At 33.6% G+C, this 19,615-nt stretch overlaps 1 long non-coding RNA gene across 5 annotated transcripts in view; it reads right to left on the bottom strand.

The window, feature by feature from the left end:
- Positions 1-6,565, bottom strand: part of LOC129049551 (uncharacterized) — a 163,842-nt gene extending 157,277 nt beyond the window's left edge. For 2 of the 5 annotated variants that reach the window (XR_010136706.1, XR_010136705.1), the window contains exons 1-3: positions 6,487-6,527; positions 4,744-4,806; positions 4,633-4,659 (exon numbers count right to left, since the gene is read on the bottom strand). This is a non-coding gene — a long non-coding RNA (uncharacterized LOC129049551). The other 3 variants (XR_010136704.1, XR_010136702.1, XR_010136703.1) reach the window with 2 other exon arrangements.
- Positions 6,566-19,615: the final 13,050 nt, after the last annotated feature.

Genomic DNA, 19,615 nt, shown 5'->3' with positions numbered 1-19,615 from the left:
GATGGAGAAAATGAGAAACGCATATTTTACTATTGTCTTTCATGTTGAAGTAATCAATAAAAATTTTCTGAAGTACTTCAATACCTAAGTATCTGTAGGCTCTTTAGTTTATCTCTACTGACAATTAATCTTAGGTTTAACCCCAAATCTAAAATCCTACCTAAAATTATGCATTTTCATGAACTTCAAAAATACTGAATACTAGATTGCTGGATAAGCAGTCTGAAAATCCTATTCGATAACTTTTTAATCTGAATATTGAAGGCAAATTGCTAATTATTATAACTCCAATACTCATTGTTTAAACTTTTAGAACATAAATCAAGTAATCCGCAGAATATCTTTAAAGGACTCCTGGCTTACAAATTCATCTCTGTATCTTGTCATGCATTTAGTACTTCTGACATATTTACTAGTCATTTTCCTAAATTTGCCAGTTTTCATGATACTTTTACTTTGCAAATGTCATTTCTACTCTGGGAAGCTTCTTTACTTCCTGCTCTGTCTAATCAAATTTACTTGTCCTTAAAATCTCAGCTTAAATGGCATTTTTCTATAAAAACTTTCTACATAGTTGTTCTCAGTCTCCCAACCCTGAAGGAGGTATTTATTCATTTATTCTTCTGAGTTTGGTAAGTTCTTTTTTGGTAAAGTGATACTTATCACATCTATCTAAGATTTTCTCTTTTTTCTCTTATTATCTTCCTTACCATATTCATCAGCAACACTACTGCCTTATAGTTCTTATATCTATTCATCACGCACTGATCCAAAAGCAAGATGAAAACACATAAAGCTCTATTTTTTTTGCAGTCTTCTCTGAATCTTCCCTTCATCTTTTTTATGAAATAAACTTTATTTTTAGGATAGTTTTATCCTTACATAAAAATAAACAGAAAGTATAGAGTTCCCACGTATGCCCTGTCTCTCCACATACAGGTTGATCTATTATTCACATCTTCTGTTAGTGTGGTATACTTGATATAATTGATGAACCAGTATTGATATATTATTATTAACTACAGTTAATAAAGTTCATAGTTTAGGGTTCATTGTTTGTGTTATACATTCTATGGGTTTTGACAAATATGTAATGACTTCTCAATTATCACTGTGTCATACAAAATACTTTTACTGCCCTACACATCTCCTGTACTCCTTCTTTTTTGTCACTACTCAAACCCCCATACCCTCACCAACCACTGATCTTTTCTCTGTATCTATGGTTTTACCTTTTTCAAAGTGTCATATAGTTGGAATCATACAGTATGTGTTTGTTTATTCATTCATCTCTTGAACTACATCTTGGTCATTTCCATGTTTTGGCAATTATAAATAGAGATGGTATAAATATTTTTGTGCATATATAAGTTTTCAACTCATTTGGATAAATATCAAGGAATGCAATTGCTGGATTGTATGGCAAGAGTACGTTTACTTTTGTAAATAACTAAGAAATCATCTTCCACAGTGGCTGTACCATTTTACACTCCCACCAGTGACGAAAGACAGTTCCTGTTACTCCACATCCCAGTCAGCATTTAGCACTGTCATTATTGAAAATTTTGGCCATTCTAACAGATATGTAGTGATATCTTACTGTTGCTTTAATTTGCAAATCTCTAATGACCTGACATATGATGTTGATCTTCTTATACGCTTATTTGCCGTCTGTATATCTTCTTTGATGAAGTATCTGTGCAGATTTATTGCACAATTTTTAGCTATTTTTTATTGAGTTTTATGAGTTCTTTATATATTTTAGATACCAGTCCTTTATCACATCTATTTTGCAAAAATTTTCTCTGACACTGAGATCTCTCTTTCCATTCTTTGACAAGTATTATTTGCATATGACAAGTTTTAATTTTAATGAAGTTCACATTTTCAGATTTTTTCATGGCTTATGCTTTTGTTTTTATGTGTGAAAACTGATTGCCAAACCAAGGTATCTAAATTTTCTCCTATGTTGTTTTCTAGGAGTTTTATATTTTTATATTTTATGTTTATATCTTTGACCCATTTTCAATAAATTTTTGTGAAGGTATAAGTTCTGTGTCTATATTCATTTGAAATCATAATTTTGTTATTTATATTATTGGTATTTTAGGTATAGTTAAGATAGTAATAAGAAAAAGTATACAATTATCATCTAAAGTGTCATTCGCAAACCCTAAGTGATAGAATTGGACTCGTACTCAAGTCTTTCTGGTTTCAAAGACAAAGAGATTAATTATCATGCAATATAATTCATTCAAAGCTCAGTAATCTTTGCAAAGCATAATACCTAGCATACTCTCTGGCACATAGCAGGGCCTTAATAAATCTTTGGTCAAAGAATGATTAATAAAGTAACAAAAGAGATAAAGTTTGTGTGACATAATCAAATACCAGAAAAATCAAATCTGGTATTTTGTTGTTGTTGTTATTATATTCACTTTTGAGTAAGCTCAATTTTTTAGTGGATGCTTTATTAAATAACATAGATGTAGCTTATTGTCCATAAATTCAAAATAATTAAAATATATGTAGAAGCAGTTTAAAACTTAGATAAATAGATGATAAATTATGACAGATCAATAGAAAGCCATGGTGAGTTTTGGATTAAACACATCTTATGCATTATTTTTTTTTAACAAACACTAAGCACTGACTATTACTGACATTTAGGAAGACAGAAGAAATTTTTTAAAGTGTTTTAAGTACACATTAACCTTCAAATGGAAGATACTTGGCAAAAATAATCAATTTTATAGCCTTAAACTTATGTTCTTATAATGATAATTTTACCCAAACAATAATTGCGTTTTTTAGATGGGTTAACACTTAGCTCATTTGCATTCAGATTTAGGGATCTACAAAATTACTAGGTAATAGCTACAAAAGGAGAAGATGTTTGTCATAAAATTGCATGCTTTCCATGGAAAGTTACTGAAATCAGTAGATATTCTTTTCAGCTAATTAATTTTTGGAAGCTGCATCCTCGTTAATCATCTGACAGGCTCACAATAACAATACATGCCCTTCTGATCATGACATTCAGTATTATATCTTTAAAAATGCCTTTTTACAGAATTTTTATGACTGTCAATTTGTGCAGAGTCAAGCAGCATTATTGTTTATAAACTAGAGAAGCATACTTGAGTTTTTTAGTACACTTTTGTATCATGCATTTATTTTTACGTTTTTAATGACACGTAACATTATTCTAAAGTACTAACATCTTTATCATAGTTACACTATGAGGGAAAATGTATCAAAAATGTTAATATTTTTTCTAATACTTTGTGAGAGAAAAGACATCAAAAATGATAGTATTTTGGCAGAGTGCGATGGCTCACGCCTGTAATCCCAGCACCCTGTAACCCCAGGTGGATCACCTGAGGTTGGGAGTTCGAGACCAGCCTGACCAACGTGGAGAAACCCCATCTCTACTAAAAATGCAAAATTAGCAGGGCATGGTGGCGCATGCCTGTAATCCCAGCTATTTGAGAGTCTGAGGAAGGAGAATCGCTTGAACCTGGGAGGCGGAGGTTGCAGTGAGCTGAGATTGCTCCGTTGCACTCCAGCCTGGGCAACAAGAGCGAAACTCCGTCTCAAAAAAAAAAAGTTAGTATGTTTTCTAATACTTTGTGAGAGAAAAGAAATCAAAAAAGTTAGTATTTTTTCTAATACTTTGTAATTCATATTTTTTTCATAGAAAAATAGCCACCTTTTAGGTTTATTTAAAAATGCAAATTTTCCTTATTTTCTACTGTCATAATTGACCCAACAACTAGGCAATTAGGCAAACTGGATAGCTGTCTCTGATTATAATTGAGAGGTACAAGACACTTTTCTCAAGGACATCTGCCTTGAAATTATCTAGCTTATTATTTCTACCACTCTAAAAACTTTCTATAGGATTCAGTTATGTCACTGAGGGAAGACAAGTCTTTCCCACAATTCTCAGTCTTCCTTCAAAGTCCTGGTCTCCAGAGTTATGGACATTTATATGTTATGAAATAGAGTATGTTTGCTTTTGTATCTCCCAGAAATATTTGTTCCTTATATGCTATAGGAATTAGGCTTGCAGCCATTGGCTTCCTTAATCTTAAAACTATTTTCTTTCATTCAAATGATATAAATCTTTTTCTTATCTCTCTTGACCACTTAATTTCAGGAGAAGGGTCCTGAATTGATGGAAAAAGGTAACTGAATAGCCAAGAAACTTCCAGAGCAATTTAATGAGTTATCTTCCTATGTAATTATATTCCAAAGGGGATTAATCCCATGTTTTAAATTTAAAATCCCCTATCATATCTTCCCCTAGAGACACTTAGTAACATTTCTAAATCATAGGAACCAAGAATCTTTCCCACTTTTTTCAAGAGGAGAATTTGTTTACACTGTGGTGTAAACAAATTTCTTAGGAGGAGTGAGGGTACAAGGGTTCCTCTCCTGAATAAACACCTAGACCCTATTTTGGGGCTCTCACAGTACAGTCATAAGTAGGTATAGCAAGACATCTGGCTCTCATTAGATTACCCTAGGGCAAATGGAAATGACTTACTTAGTCCTATAGTAAGAAATATTTTGTCTACTTTTAGAATAACACTAGTAAACATAGATATTAAAATCTTAGGCCATTACCTCTTGCGAATCATATTCCTCTAATACCTGGAAGTAAAGAAAGTATCATCATTTTCCATAAATATCTCTGATTCTTACATGTTTCTTCCCAGTTCTTCCTAGTGCAGTCACCTTTATTCCTAGGTCTCTTTGCCTTCATCTGACGCCCTCTTCCGGTACTTCTAATGAGGTCTCCTTATCAGGGGAAAAGAGGAAACTGAAACTTTTGTCTGCTGTGACTCAATTCTCAGTAATTTTCCATACCTAGTTCTCTCCTTCACCTTCATCCCCTGAGCCCCAAAGTCCTTAAAACTGTTGGAGCCTTTTTTGGAGGCTCTCTCCACCGGGCAATGACCCACACATCTGTGCTGATCCACCTGACCCTGAACTGCAATGCCATTCTTTGAAAGGAAATGGATTGGAGGGGGTTGGCACTTTTTACGGTTTTAGCCTCTTGTTAAAGCCTGACAGTAAGTGATCAAATGCTTAACTCTTTTCTTCATGACTAGTTGCTTCAATTAGATTCTTAACACTTGGCGGCCCAGCTCTCTCCATCTCCAGAGCATTTAGGCTTCTCTTAAAAGAAGTGGAATAGTATTTATGCTGTGAGCCCAAAATATCTGAGACAGGTCTCAGTCAATTTAGAAAGTTTGTTTTGCTAAAGCTAAGGATGCACCCATGACACAGCCCCAAGAGGTCCTGAGGACATATGCTCGCTTTGTCAGGGTACAGCTTGCTTTCATACATTTTAGGGAGACATGAGATATCAATCAATACTTATAAGATATACATTAGTTCAGTCCGGTAAGGTGGGACAACTGGAAGAAGGAAGGGGGCAGGGGGAATTCTAGGTCATAGGTAGATAAAAGATAAAGCTTGCATTATTTTGAGTCTTTGATCAGCCTTTCACTGAATACACAATTTAGTGTGGCTCAGTGAATCTGCATTTTTGCATACACAATAGGACAGAGGAAGAAATCAGATATGCATTTGTCTCAGGTGAGCCTAGGGATGATTTTCTGTCTGCAGCACCTGTGAAGATAAGCTATCAGTTTGCATTGCCAGGGTGAAATTCAACAGAATTGTTTTAGGATAAAGATCTAGAGGCCTACAAGGAATTTCCCTGTGGGCAAATTGTGAGGGTGGTATGTAGCTCCTTTCTCTTTGTAGCTATTTTATTCAGGAATAAAATGGGAGGCAGGTTTGCCAGACCTGGCTCCCAGCTCGACTTTTCCCTTGGCTTACTGACATTAAGATCCTGAGATTTATTTTTATTTCACAACGCCAAACATACATGTTTCTGTCATTGATCACATAAACACAGATACGTTTACTTATTAAATATTTTGTATAACTCCATTTATTTGAAAAGAAGTAAGTATTTTGATCTCTCTTTCCTCTAAAGGTCAATCAAATGGAATCAGCAAATTCATTAAGAAAAATGAGATTTCAAAGCTGAAACCACCATTGCAAAATTATAATTGAAACAGTAAAAGAGGTGTGACCTAACCAACGCCATCTTGCTTCTAACCTCCAATCTGTCCTTGTTCATTCCTGGGCGTAGGCTGAATTAACTTTGAGAGGAACTTAGTTTATAGTTTAGCTTTGAAACAAAGATGATACTAGCCCTTTCCTGAAAAACCCCTTCTTTCCTGGGGACCAGTCAGCCTTTGTAGGTCTAACAGATTAGCTAGAGATTAGAAATTACAGTTTAGGGGCCACGCAGGTTCCAGCTGCAAGTTTCTGAACTTCCCCTCATCGCTACTGGGAATAACGCTGCTTTTGTAAAACCTGGGATCAGTGCCTGAGATATTTTGCAGACCCTGAGTTCCAATGTACCAGCTGACACCACCCAGACCAGTAATATGTACAAACCTGTTCTGTAATCCCACCAAAGGAACAGAAGGGAGCAAGAAATACTCACTTAGACCCCCTGTGATTTCATCTCCGACCCAGCCAATCAGCACTCCCCACTTCCCAAGCCCCTCCCCACTCAATTATCCTTAAAAATTCTAATCCCCGAATGCTCAGGGAAATTGATTTGAGTACTAATGAAACTCCTACACAGCCGGCTCTGAGTGAATTACTCTTTCTTCATTGCAATTCCTCTGTCTTGATAAGTCAGCTCTGACTAGGCAGCAGCAAGGTGAACCCGTTGGGTGGTTACAAAGCCTCACAAAGTCATTTACAATTTACAGTATTTTGGTATCTTACTATGCCAAAATAGACTGTCTTTAGACTATCTGCAGAGACCATTAATGTTATATCAGAGAAATGTGATGCTTTACATTTATAAATTAACATGTTTTTGATAGGAAAATGACAAAATGCAGAAAACCGTAATGGAGCTAAAATCATTCAGATATAAATTCCATCTCTTTGTTATGTGCGTGTGTCTATGCATATGTAAATATGCAATGTTTTATACAAGGCGTGATTTGGATCAGAGTGATATAGTTTTGCATACCATGTTACTTAATTTTGTAATCAAACATTTATGAAATGCATTCAACATGCCATTTCCACATATCATAAAAAATTATTTAGAACCACAATTTTTAAACTGAAAGATATTATCTCACCGGAAAGATTCAACCTAATATGTTTAAAAATTCCATTGTAGAAATAGACTCAACTTCCTCCACATTACAAAAATGTTAAATAATTATATTTGAAGATATGTCTCTACATATTTAACCAAAATAGATTTCAACAGATGAAAATGTTTTATCAAATAATATAAACATATTTAATATTATGATACATAATCAACAACTATCCTTACAAATACTTGCACCAATTCACGCTTACAATGAAGGCACAAAAATAATAAAAAATTATTGCCAAAATATTTTTTATCTTACCCAATTTTTTATATGAGAATGTTCATTTCACTGTTTTTAATCATTTTTATGAGAAATAAATAATTTTTTCATAGTTTTTTTATGTGAGGCATATTTTATTCACACAATAATCTATGTCCTATTAATGGAACTTCTGGATTTATAAGAGTTACCTATGTGGGTCCATTTTTTCACAATTTTTTTTTTTACTACTTGTTAAATCTACATTTTTCTCCCAGACAATCCTCACTTTATGGCACCAGGGAGCTATATGTGGTGGAATGCAAACATGTCCTCTGGAATATTAAAAGACACTTCAACCTCAAAATGACCAAAACTCAATTGATTTTCTTTACTATAATTTTGAGCAAAACTCTGAATTTTATATATTGAAGACTGTCGTATATTCATCTACCCATGGGGGGATCCTGATTATTGCCTTTAACTTCTTTATCTTCTTGACAGTTTCTACTATTTGTAACTCTCCTTTGCTTATCCTTGTCTTCCTACCTTCATGACAACTGTCTTAAACTCTTCTCTTATAATTTCTTGTTGGATAACTTTGTGTAGCATAATGTCTGCAAAAACTATAGTAGACATTTAATAAAAATGTGTTCATTTCATTAACTAAACAATTAAAATCTTCCTGCATCTGGTCCCTTGTTTAATAAAATAAAAGGAATGGGCCATGTCAAAACTCTGTTTACAAAATGCACTATTTTTTTTCAATGATATTTGGATATGAACCAATTTTTTAGCAAAGCTTATATCACTTGTTGTTTTGCCACTCTTTACCCTCCAGCCTTATTCTTGTACACTTTGCCTCATGCATAATATACCTTCAGTCCATCTGAGATTTTGTCATGTTTCTCTAGCCTGACTTTCCATCTGTTACTCTCAAGCAAATGCTAACCTGCCTGCTAAATGCTGCTGAGTGGAACACTAGACCCTCAAAGACACTGAATCTACTGAGTAACATCACCCCCAAAAGGATTGTTGGAAACCAGATGAAGTTCTCGAGGGGATTGCATTTCTGAATACATCTTCTGAAATTAGAGCATTCTTAGGTAATAAGACAAGTTAATACGTATATAATGAAAATTCATGAAGGAAACAGTGTTAAAAAATACATTATGACATGGAGAAATAAAGTATGAAAGTTAATCTGTTTTATGTTCACTCCCACATGGAACAGAAACACAGATCTTGCAGGTCTATGTCCTCAGCTGTAGTCCTCCCTGTATTCTCCATCAGATTTGAGATCTGTCTCCCCTGTCCCCAACACACATATAAAATGTAAATAAAACTTTATGTTGACTCAGTTACTCTATACAGAGAGTGAGTCATTGTGCTGGGTTATTCTGTCTGAAAACAAGTACCTTCTCTTTGAAATGATAGCTACTTTAAAAGCCATAAACATTGTTGACATTAATTAAAATCGATTTTCTATGTAACTGATAAACAGTGTTACAGAAACTGAGGTATGAACATAGTGCCAGAGATACACAAAAGAAGAAACAATGTTAGGAGTATAATTTAAATGTATCTAATCCATTCAACTTGAATATTTCTATTCTAACATTTCACCAGCCTTCATTAAAGTTTATGAAATACTTTTTAAACAGCTAATATTTGCCAGGCACTAAGATGGGCTCTAGGAACAAAAATTCCAATAAAACATAACACATGCCCTCAAAGACATTTTGTAGAGGAAAAGATCGGCAAATAAATATTTAATAAATATGAAGAACTCCAAGATAATTGGAAGATGTTAAAACACTAGGAAAACAAAAGTCATGTGATTCAGAAAAAAGCATACTGATGGATATGATATTTAAGTTGAGTTTTTTAAATGAATTGGAAAATCAAAGTGGCTGGATGAAGAAGGGGGGAAGAGTCATCCAGGAGGAAATAAAATGTGTAAAGACACTAAAATGAAAATGATGACTGGAGTCTAAATCACATCATCATTGTCTTAGTGATGTGGTCACAGAATATCTGAGACTGAGTAATTTATAACAAACAGAAATGTATTGGTTCACAGTTCTGAGGCTGAGAAATCAAAGGTCAAGTTATCAGCAAGTTTGGTGTCTGGAGGAAGGTTGGATGCTCACATGGCAGAAGACAGAAGAACCAAGCAGCAAAATGGATCTGAGCTTGCTCTTTCATAATAGCATTAATCCCACTCATAATGGCAGTGCTTTCATGGCCCTATTACCTCTGAAATTTCCCTTATCATAATATTGTTACAATGGCAATTAACTTCCAACATGAGTTTTGGAGGGGACAAACCTTCAAAACATAGCAATCATGTACTATATGTGTACTATGCTGTTAAAGTTGAAGGAAGTCCTTAAAGGTTTATATGCAGAAAGTTCATGATCCAATTTGTGTGGAAGAAGACAAGAGTGATAGAATAGACTTAAAAATTGGCAATTTTTCAGGAGTTTGAGAGCAACCTGTCCAGCATGGTGAAACCCCGTCTCTACTAAAAATATAAAAAATAGCTTGGCGTGGTGGCGGGCACCTGGAATCCCAGATACTTGGGAGGCTGAGGCAGGAGAATCGCTTGAACCCAGGAGGCCAAGGTTGCAGTGAGCGGAGATTGTGCCATTGCACTTTAGCCTGGGTGAAAAGGCGAAACTCCATCAAAATAAAAGAAAAACTGGCAAATTTAAATCCTAAAAACAACTAGGAAATCATAAATTAGGGAGAAACTGAAATAAGGTAGTGACAAGAGAATGGAAAGGAAAGCAGATATATTAGCATTATTCAGGAGATCCTCTGCAGGACCTTAACAGTACGCATTAATGTGATTTGTGCTCAAAGATGTTACTAGTTAATCCTATCTCTAGCTTAGAATTTTCTTTGGCTAGAAACAAATTGTAAGCAGTTCTCCTTATTAACTAATAGAGTAATGATTATTTACTCTAAACATAATTTCTTAATAGAAAAATATAGCTTTTTCTTTAAGTATAGAGTCAAGTTATTTTTTATAGACTACGGGAATGTCTTATTTCTATATTTCTTTCTGAAAATTTGCCTTAAGAAATGTAAAATGTGCAGCATGGTTACCCCCTTAAACAAGAAGGAGGAAGTAAACTGCACTTGAATTCTTATTAGATGATTAGAGCACTATAGTTTCTGAAATGATTTTTTAAATGTTATGTAAGAAAAGATTTAGAACATGATCTATTCTAATTGCTTGACATTCATACTAAATTCCCTATTTCCCATAGTTGATATCAGAATGCTTAGAACAAATTTCAGATGATCAATATTTCAATTCCAGAAATATTGTCTGTAATAGATTTTAAAGGGTCATGAAAGCTATTGTTTGCTTCTGTGAGTCCTTGTCTTTCAATCATGTGTTGTTCTACAATAATAATAATAATCAAAATTTTGTGTTTATGGTAAATATTTCCAGTTTTCTGTTTTTTAATAAATGATTTTATTATATATCTCTAAATGTCATAAAAGAACAGAATTGAGATTTAATAATAATTAGAAAAAGTCATCTTAGTAAATATCAGACATTGATCATTATAATTCTAGGTCTATGAATATTTTGTGAAGTTGTTTCAAGCATATAATAAGAAACAGTAAAAGTAAAACATATTGGCTTTCTAGATTTCTCATTTGTCATTTATTTATTTATTTATTTTTTAAACCTGCTTATCAATGATTTCTAGAAAGCATTTACAAAATATTGACTCAATCAAATATATGCAAAGTTTTAGAATATTGTTAAAGCCAATAGAGATATTAGCAATATTTTATTTCTATAAGATAAATTTGCTGTGGGAAATTTTGAAATCATGAGAGTTTTCTGATCTACTTTTATTTTTTCATTTGACACAAACACACACACGCCCATACATACACAAACACACAACAAATGAAGCTTTTAAAAAATAAAAATTGCATGTTAAATGTTCTTCAAATGACTACATGCTAGATATTACAGGATGCATCTACTTATTTTCCCCACCCCATATACTCTTTATTAGTTAATCATTTCAACCTTGGAGAAATTAAGAAACTTACTTTATCTTATCTCAATATGAATAGTATTGATCTAATACTATCCATATTTATTAAATGATATTCATATTGTCAAATAGTATTTATTAAATACTATTCATATTGCCTGGTACTGTTCGGAATGGCCTTACCTGCATTCTCATTGGTATAAAGAAACAGCCAGCACATGTAACTACACTGGCACCTTTTAGTGTCCTGAGGTGCCTTCTGATCCACATTCCTCCTACATCTGGAAAGGATAGAAAGAAGAGTCAATGTTTTGTTAAGAATACAGAACATATAAGATAACTGATATTCTACCATCCTGTTCTCCAGCTTGTTTTAAATTATATATTCTAGAATGTGTATTTGTGTGTGCACTATATGAAAACTTCTTTTAAAAAGCCCGTTGAATGTTTTTCAAAAATCTATTTTCTTTTTGTTTCAGTCTAAATAACATACAGGAAAGAAAAGAGAGTAAAAAATGTGTGCAGGAAAGAACGCAGAGATGACAGAATTCCATTTCTTTTCACTTGAATCACAGAACTTACCCAGTTTACCTTACTTAATATATTTTCAAATGTCTCGTATCTTCATTTCTTCTTGATTTAAGGCAGAGGTCAGCAATTATTTTTCTTTAAAGGGTTAGGTGACAATAATGCAGGCTTTTGTGGCATTACAACCTCTGTCACAACTTTTCAGTTCTGCCATGGCAGAGCGAATATAGTGATTGTACACAAATAACTCTGTATGATTATGGTCCAAGAAAACCTTACTTGCAAAAGCATGCAGTGGACTAGTTTTCCCCATGGGCCATATTTTCTAACTGCCATTTAAGGTAATTCATATCTTTATGTCTACTTCATCTGCATAGTGAGAGGAATAATTTCTTAGGTTCTAGAACCAGAGGGGCCTTAGATGAAGTTGGTCACTAGACCACCGCTGCTAATGTGGGCATTTTCAAACTTTACTGAGACAACAAAAGCTAGCTGACTATGACTGAAGAACTCATCTAGCATAAACTACCACAGTCTCAGTATCTGGAAGAGTAATTGAAGTATTTGTATTAAGTAAGTGAAGGTACTTTGTTTTGAGGTGGGACAATAATCTCCAATCAACTACTACTAAAGAATACTAAAGTAACCATTAAATGCAGACAAATATCTTTGATTTTGTATCTACTGCAAATAGAACTTTCCTTTCATATAATTCTGCTATTTAAGAAATCAAGCATAAAATTAAGCATATATGTCTTTGTTAGAAGACATATTTTCCATTTTTTAAATATGTATATTCACACTTTAAATAATTTTTATACCATTGATGAACATGTATTTGTTCATGTGAACAAAAGTGAACTACGTGGAATTATTGTGATGTTCCTTTCCTACCCTGGAATTATTCCTCAGCTCATTCCTTCTGAAAATAACTCTGTTTACTCTTCTTTTTTGAATGACCATCTTCATCTGGGGGAAATATGCTCACATTTCTTTATCAGTGATTATTTGGCAAAAGAAATGCTGCTAGTTCAGGCAAGTGATGTAGGGGAGAAGTGTCTGTTAGGGATATTTCTGGAAAAGTTTCTCAATTTTAAAAAGAGTGAGAAGTCATGAATCTTTATATTTTCCTACTACCATGTGCAGTTGAATATAATATCTGGAGTTGTTGCAGCATTTTAAGCCCATAATAAGATAAATCTTAGGATGAAACTAAAATGCTTAGAATGGCAACATGTAAACTTGGACGCACGAGGCTCCTAGCAACAATACAAGTTACTGAGTTAACCCGGGACTACTCTATTTACCAGCATCTTGTTAGGTGAGGTAACAAACTCTTTTGATGTTATTGCTTGAGGTCTTAAGCATCTTAACTTATCCTCAAGTCTCCCTCTTCAACAAAGCAGAAGTCCGTTTTCTCATGACATTCAGTGTGTTATGATGGTGTCATTGGCACATTTATGAGGGCTTTGAATTATAAGAGTAGAATTAATATCAGATAAAGAATGTGGAATAAGAAATAAGCAGTAGAGCTCAGAAAATGGAGATTTTGGAAGAACTTAAAATACAAGTCAAATTTTCTAGCTCGATTTTGAATACAATGAGAATGCAGTTGTAAATATGGAAAGGTGGAAAACATATATCTTGTAGTTTTTGAGGGAAGTTGGTTACATGCAAACTCACACATACACACACACATATTTATGTAATACATATGCACATGAAAAGATGCTTACCATCATTAGTAGTTGAGGAAATGCAAAGTAAGCCCACAGTATGAAACCATTAGCAACAATTAGAATGTCTTCAATTAAAAGACTGGCAGTATCAAGTGTTGACTATGTGATAAAACTGGAAATCTCCTGCACTATTGGTAAAAGTTATAAATAATATAACCACCTTGGGTAATACTTTGAGAGTTTCACAAAATATTAACATAAATTTACCATGTTGTACTGCCATTGTAGTCTTGGGTGTTTGTTTAAGAGAAAAAAATACTCATATAAAAATTGAGGCTGAGCGCAGTGGTTCAGGCCTGTAATCCCAGCACTTTGGGAGGCCAAGGTGGGCAGATCACCAGCTCAGGAGTTCGAGACCAGCCTGGCCAACATGAGGAAAATGGTGAAAACCCATCTCTACTAAAAATACAAAAATTAACTGGGCGTGGGTGTGCATGCCGGTAATCCCAGCTACTCGGGAGGCTGAGGCAGGAGAATTGCTTGAACCTGGGAGGCCGAGGTTGCAGTGAGCCAAGATTGCACCACTGCACTCCAGCCTAGGTGACAGAACAAGACTGTCTCAAAAAGGAAAAAAAAAAAAACTTGGACACAATTGTGTATAGCACTTTATTTGTAGTAGCTAAAACTGAAAAACAATGCAAAGGTAAATGGCAAAATAAATTCTGGTATAGTCATACAGTGTAACATTATCACTAATAACAAAAAATGAGCTATTGATGAAAGCAAGAATAGAGATAAATCACAAAGTAATTATGCGAACCTGTTAGCTTATAAGTAAAAAAATCCTCAGACCCTTCAGTTTCTTGACACAGACAAGTCGAAGTAAAAGTAAAAATGTAAAGATAAATCTCTAAAATTAATATTTTATTTGGGAATAAAAAATCACAATTAAGAACACACATGCAGAGTAGTGCCTTTTGGCATGTTCCAAAAACGAAGAGGCATTTGGAATTTTTACAAAAAGGAGAAATGTTATATATTGCCCTTTGAGAAAGTTTATTGGCACTAGTAAGGGTCTAGGGAGCTAGCAAGTTTAGACTGGTGAGTGATGGAGGTAGATAAATTAGTCTTAGTGTTGTAGTTAGTCATTTCAGTAGCTATTAGGGGAAACTGGTTTCAGATTACAAAAGGCAGTGTCAGCAGCCAGGCTTGCAGAGAACTACATTTTTGGGGCAATGTTCTAAGTCCTGAGTGCCTCTATCTTCTGGCATTTCAACTCTGTTTTAGTTAAGTATCACAAGAATGATCCAATGCCTATCATCAACTTTTACATAGAAATGTCAAAACTTATACAATTTTGCATTTTACATATGTGCAGTTTGTCAATTAAATCCTGATAAAGCAGTTAATACAAATGTATTAAATGTATCTAGACTTTCAGATGATTCCAAATATTTCCCAAAAGTTGAGTTTTCTTAGAAACATTGTTAAAAACTCCCACAGACATATTCTTTCTCAATTCCTCCCTCAAATACATTTTGATTTAAATCTGATATACATGTTTTTCTTATAATCAATTTTATCATAGTTAACTAAAGACATCAATGAAAATACAGGTTTTATATTTTTTGACCTAGCAGTTTCATTCCAAGGCTCACATGCAATGTCAATAATTTCCAACTGTCTTAGAACGTGGTTTTATATATGGAAAAAAAGTTTAAAATAAGTACTAAAAAGCATGCAAGTGCATGCACACATCTAATTCTGTGAGGAAGTGGCTGATCAGTAACCCCTTTGATTCTCATGGTCTCTGCGTTTGTCAAGTATCTATTATTGCCAACATGAACAGTTTTAATATATGATAATCAAACTGAATATACAATGTGATGAATGTAGACATTTTCCATTTAGAAAATTGCTTAGCATATAAAGGAGTAATAAATAAATGGAAATTTGAAGTTAAATAATAAGATAAAGTCCTTTGGAGGTAACTTTTCTTTGTGACTATTTTTTTTCAATGCAATAGTTATTGAAATTCTGTGGAAAATCACTTTGACCAGACTTTAGACCTCTTAAGAAAAAAACAACTATTTGCTTTAGACATTTTTACATTGATTATCAATTCAAAAATACTAGAGACCATGTTGTGGTCTCTAGAAAGAATGTTCTTTAAAAAATTGTGTTCATCTTAATGAAGTAATTAGCCTGAAGGTATTATGACATATGTACAATTATACCTTAAATTCATTATAGTACAGCAACACTGTACAATAGAAAAATAAATCGATTCCCATGTGTAGTTTGAAAATGTTTATTGCCACATAAAAAAAATAAAGAGGTGAGTTAATCTAAATCTAATATAATTTGAAAATATTATATTCTAAGTATTATTATTCTACATAAAACTCATATAAATGATAAATGAAATAGATGAGATTCTTTTTTTCAAACTAAGTTTCCATCTTTTATTTCGCATTTATAAAATATCTCAATTCAGAGCTAAAATTTTATCAGGAATAGTTGACCTATATTTAGGTGGCATAAAATATACAATTAAAGCAGTAAACTTACATACTCAAGTATAGTTAATATACTTAAAAGTATTATGATAACTAGATCAAATACCAAACATTTTATTCTATTGATATTCACATATACAATAATGGCACTTTTTCATTTTTTTAGAATAATTAATCTGGTTTGAAAGTAATAGTATATTACTTTAAAAACTCTATACAAGTTAAGGAAATTTACTCATACTAAAGTCAATTTGTTGTAATTAACATTGAATTCAAAAGGATATTGCATAAATTGAAAAGCAAAATTGAAAAGAAATTTTGGGGGTATTAATACCAAGGAAACATTCTTTAAATTTTCTTTGTAGTTGTTGCTGCCATAACACTGTCCCTGTCCATCACAATTAAAATCATCTGCATGTTGATGGACATTGGAAAAGTGTATAAAATGATGATGATATATTTATATTAAGAAAGTTTTTATGTAGACATAAATTCTTATAGACTACTATATGCAGGGTGATATTATTAAGTAAACATAAATCAAACCGCTATGTTTTTTGTCTTTGATAATTATTTGGCAAATATTCTTATTGTTCCAAGAAAATCTTAAAGAGGAATTAACTGTAAATTTTTGTAAATTTTTCCACAACTCACCCAAATAAGCATTGACAAGTAAACACAAGATTTAAAAAAGTATAGTCTTTTTTTTTTAACATTTTCATAACCTAGCAATTATTCATACCATTTGGATGTATACATAATGCACTCTTTACAACTGCACTCAGGATAGAGTGTCCATTTCAGAGAACTGAGCACAAAAGTTTAATATGTACCATGGAGGCAAACATATTCAATAAGAGAATTATCTGTCTCTTGTATTAAAATTCCAGGCCAAAATTTTAGCTATATAGCTAAAGCATGGTCAAAGATAATAAAACCTATTTTTAATATACTGAGACAAAAATGATTGTAAAACATCTGTGCCATGGTTTGATTTCATATGACACAAATTGATTACATTTCTTCTTAAATCTACAAGTCATTTGAAACAAAACATATGCCCAACATTAATTTGTCAATGTCTCATATCATGAACTCAATCTAAAGAAAGCTACATATGATTTTTCAAATTTTGAATCCTTTGATCTGTGATATTATTAACTAGGTTTTGTATTCTATAGGCAATTAATTGTTTGAATGTTTAATAAATGTGTCTCACTCTTACAAAAAAAAATTTCTTTTCTCTGACATTTCTAAGATGTATACAACTTAAATATTGAGTGAATACCTCAGCTAAAAAGTGTTTTCTTATTTGTATTTTGCACCTCTCCAAATTTACAAGCTCAGATCTTGTTTAAAATTAAGAAACTTCTATTCTACTTTAATTCAGATTTTAGGTGATGAGTTTTACTGATTATTTTTGACTCTTCTTATAAATTCACTATGCCTCTGCAAGTAGTGTCTTTTAAGAGTGTCTACTTTATTACCTTTAAAGTTATTGTGCAAAGAAGAACCTTTACATTCTCTCATGTAGCAGCAAATTACAATGTCATTCCTCTTTCTCTTTCCTCCTTTTCTTCCTCTTGTTCCTCTTGTTCTCTTCTTCTATTCTTTCCCTTCCTCTTCTTCTCTTTTTACTGTGACGTTCCTGGTAATAGTTCCTGCATCTTCACTTGATTCTGCTCAGAAGTATGCATTTATTTTAATTTTTTAAAATGTTCATAGTTAATTTGTAAGCTAAAAAAAATGAATTAAACTATATTATGTTGTAGGTAGACTAGCAATCCTCCAATATGGCCATGTCCTAATCTCCAGAACCTATAATGATGTAAGGTTATATGGTATACTTGGGCTTCCCAAGACTATGCTCACTTTCAGTAATCATTGAGAGTAAGACTCATGGGACTCATAAACTGTTATGCTCCTGCTTACAGTTGATAACAGGGAAAGAACACAGATTAAAATCAGCAAAGCAAAAAGGTGCAAAAAATATAATTCAGAAGAAACCAAGCCCTAGGTTCTAGGTGTCTCTTCACAGAGGAGACTCACAAGACACACTTAATTTACCCCACAATGATGTGTAGCTACACATTTTAAATGTTGCCCACAAGGGAAGCTCACCTGAATCTTGAGTCCAGGATTTTTTGTGGAGAGGTCACTCATATTGGCATACAGTGCCTGCATGACTGACCTCATCTGCTCAGATTCCTGACCCCCAGAGCAAAAATAACTGTTCACTATAAATGCATATTTTTAGTATAAAATATGTGATCAAATTAGTATAGTGTGAGCCAAGGTCACAATCATACAAAAACATTCATATCAGGTAGAACAGTCCATAGAATTCAAGAGCTGTTCCCAGGAGCCAGTCAGGGGCCAATTCTTGAAACAAGTCTTTCTTGATAATGTGCAGGGATGTGTGCAACCCGGGCTGAGTTAATCTTTTCCTGCATGTATGATAATAGGGAATTACAGTAGCAGATGAAATCAAGGTTGAGATATAGATATTATTCTCTATTATCTGGGTAGGCCCAAAGTAATCACTAGTGTTATTCAGTGGAAAAGGGAGGCAGAAGAGAACCAGAGAATCAGTAGTATAAGAAAAACTGATCCTAATGCTGCTGCCCTGGAATATGGTAGAATAGAGTCGTGAGCCAAGGAATGTGGATGTCCTCTAGAAACTGAAATAGGCAAAGAAATGGATTGTGCCCTAGAGACTCCACAAGGAGCTCAGCATCACCCACACCTTCACGACAGCCCAGTGAGACCCATTTTGGACTTCTGGCCTCTAAAAATGTAAGATAATAAGTTTATGTTATTTTCAGCCATGAAGTTTGTTGCAGTTTGTTGCCACAGCAATATAAAACTAATATAGAGTATAATTAAAGTAAGGGGCATTTCATTTATTTATTTATTTATTTTGAGATGTTGTCTCACTCTGTCACCCAGGCTGGAGTGCAGTGGCTTGATCTCGGCTCACTGCAATCTCTGCCTCCCAGGTTCAAGAAATTCTCCTGCCTCAGCCTCCCGAGCAGCTGGGACTACAGGCACATGCCACCACGCCCAGCTAATTTTTGTATTTTTAGTAGAGGTGGGATTTCACCATATTGGCCAGGCTGGTCTCGAACTCCTGACCTCATGGTCTGCCTGCCTCGGCCTCCCAAAGTGCTGGGATTACAGGCGTGAGCCACCGCACCCAACCAGTAAAGGGTATTTTAATTTAAAATTTTGATTTGTATAGGTATCACTGTAATTCACGCTGCCTACATAAAATTTCAAATTAGTTTGTTAAAATGTTACACCATTGTGCAGGCAAAAATCATTCTATCTGAATCATTTTTTCTGACAACAACTAGTTTAGTGAGGTTGTGTTAAGAATTTTGGTTTCTCAATAGTAGTAAGCACATATCAAGTGCTCAATACCTACATGTGGCTAGCTGTGA

This window comes from Pongo abelii, chromosome 14 (genome assembly GCF_028885655.2).
Source record: "Pongo abelii isolate AG06213 chromosome 14, NHGRI_mPonAbe1-v2.0_pri, whole genome shotgun sequence".
NCBI lineage: Eukaryota > Metazoa > Chordata > Mammalia > Primates > Hominidae > Pongo > Pongo abelii.
This window is presented reverse-complemented; position numbering and strand designations above follow the sequence as displayed.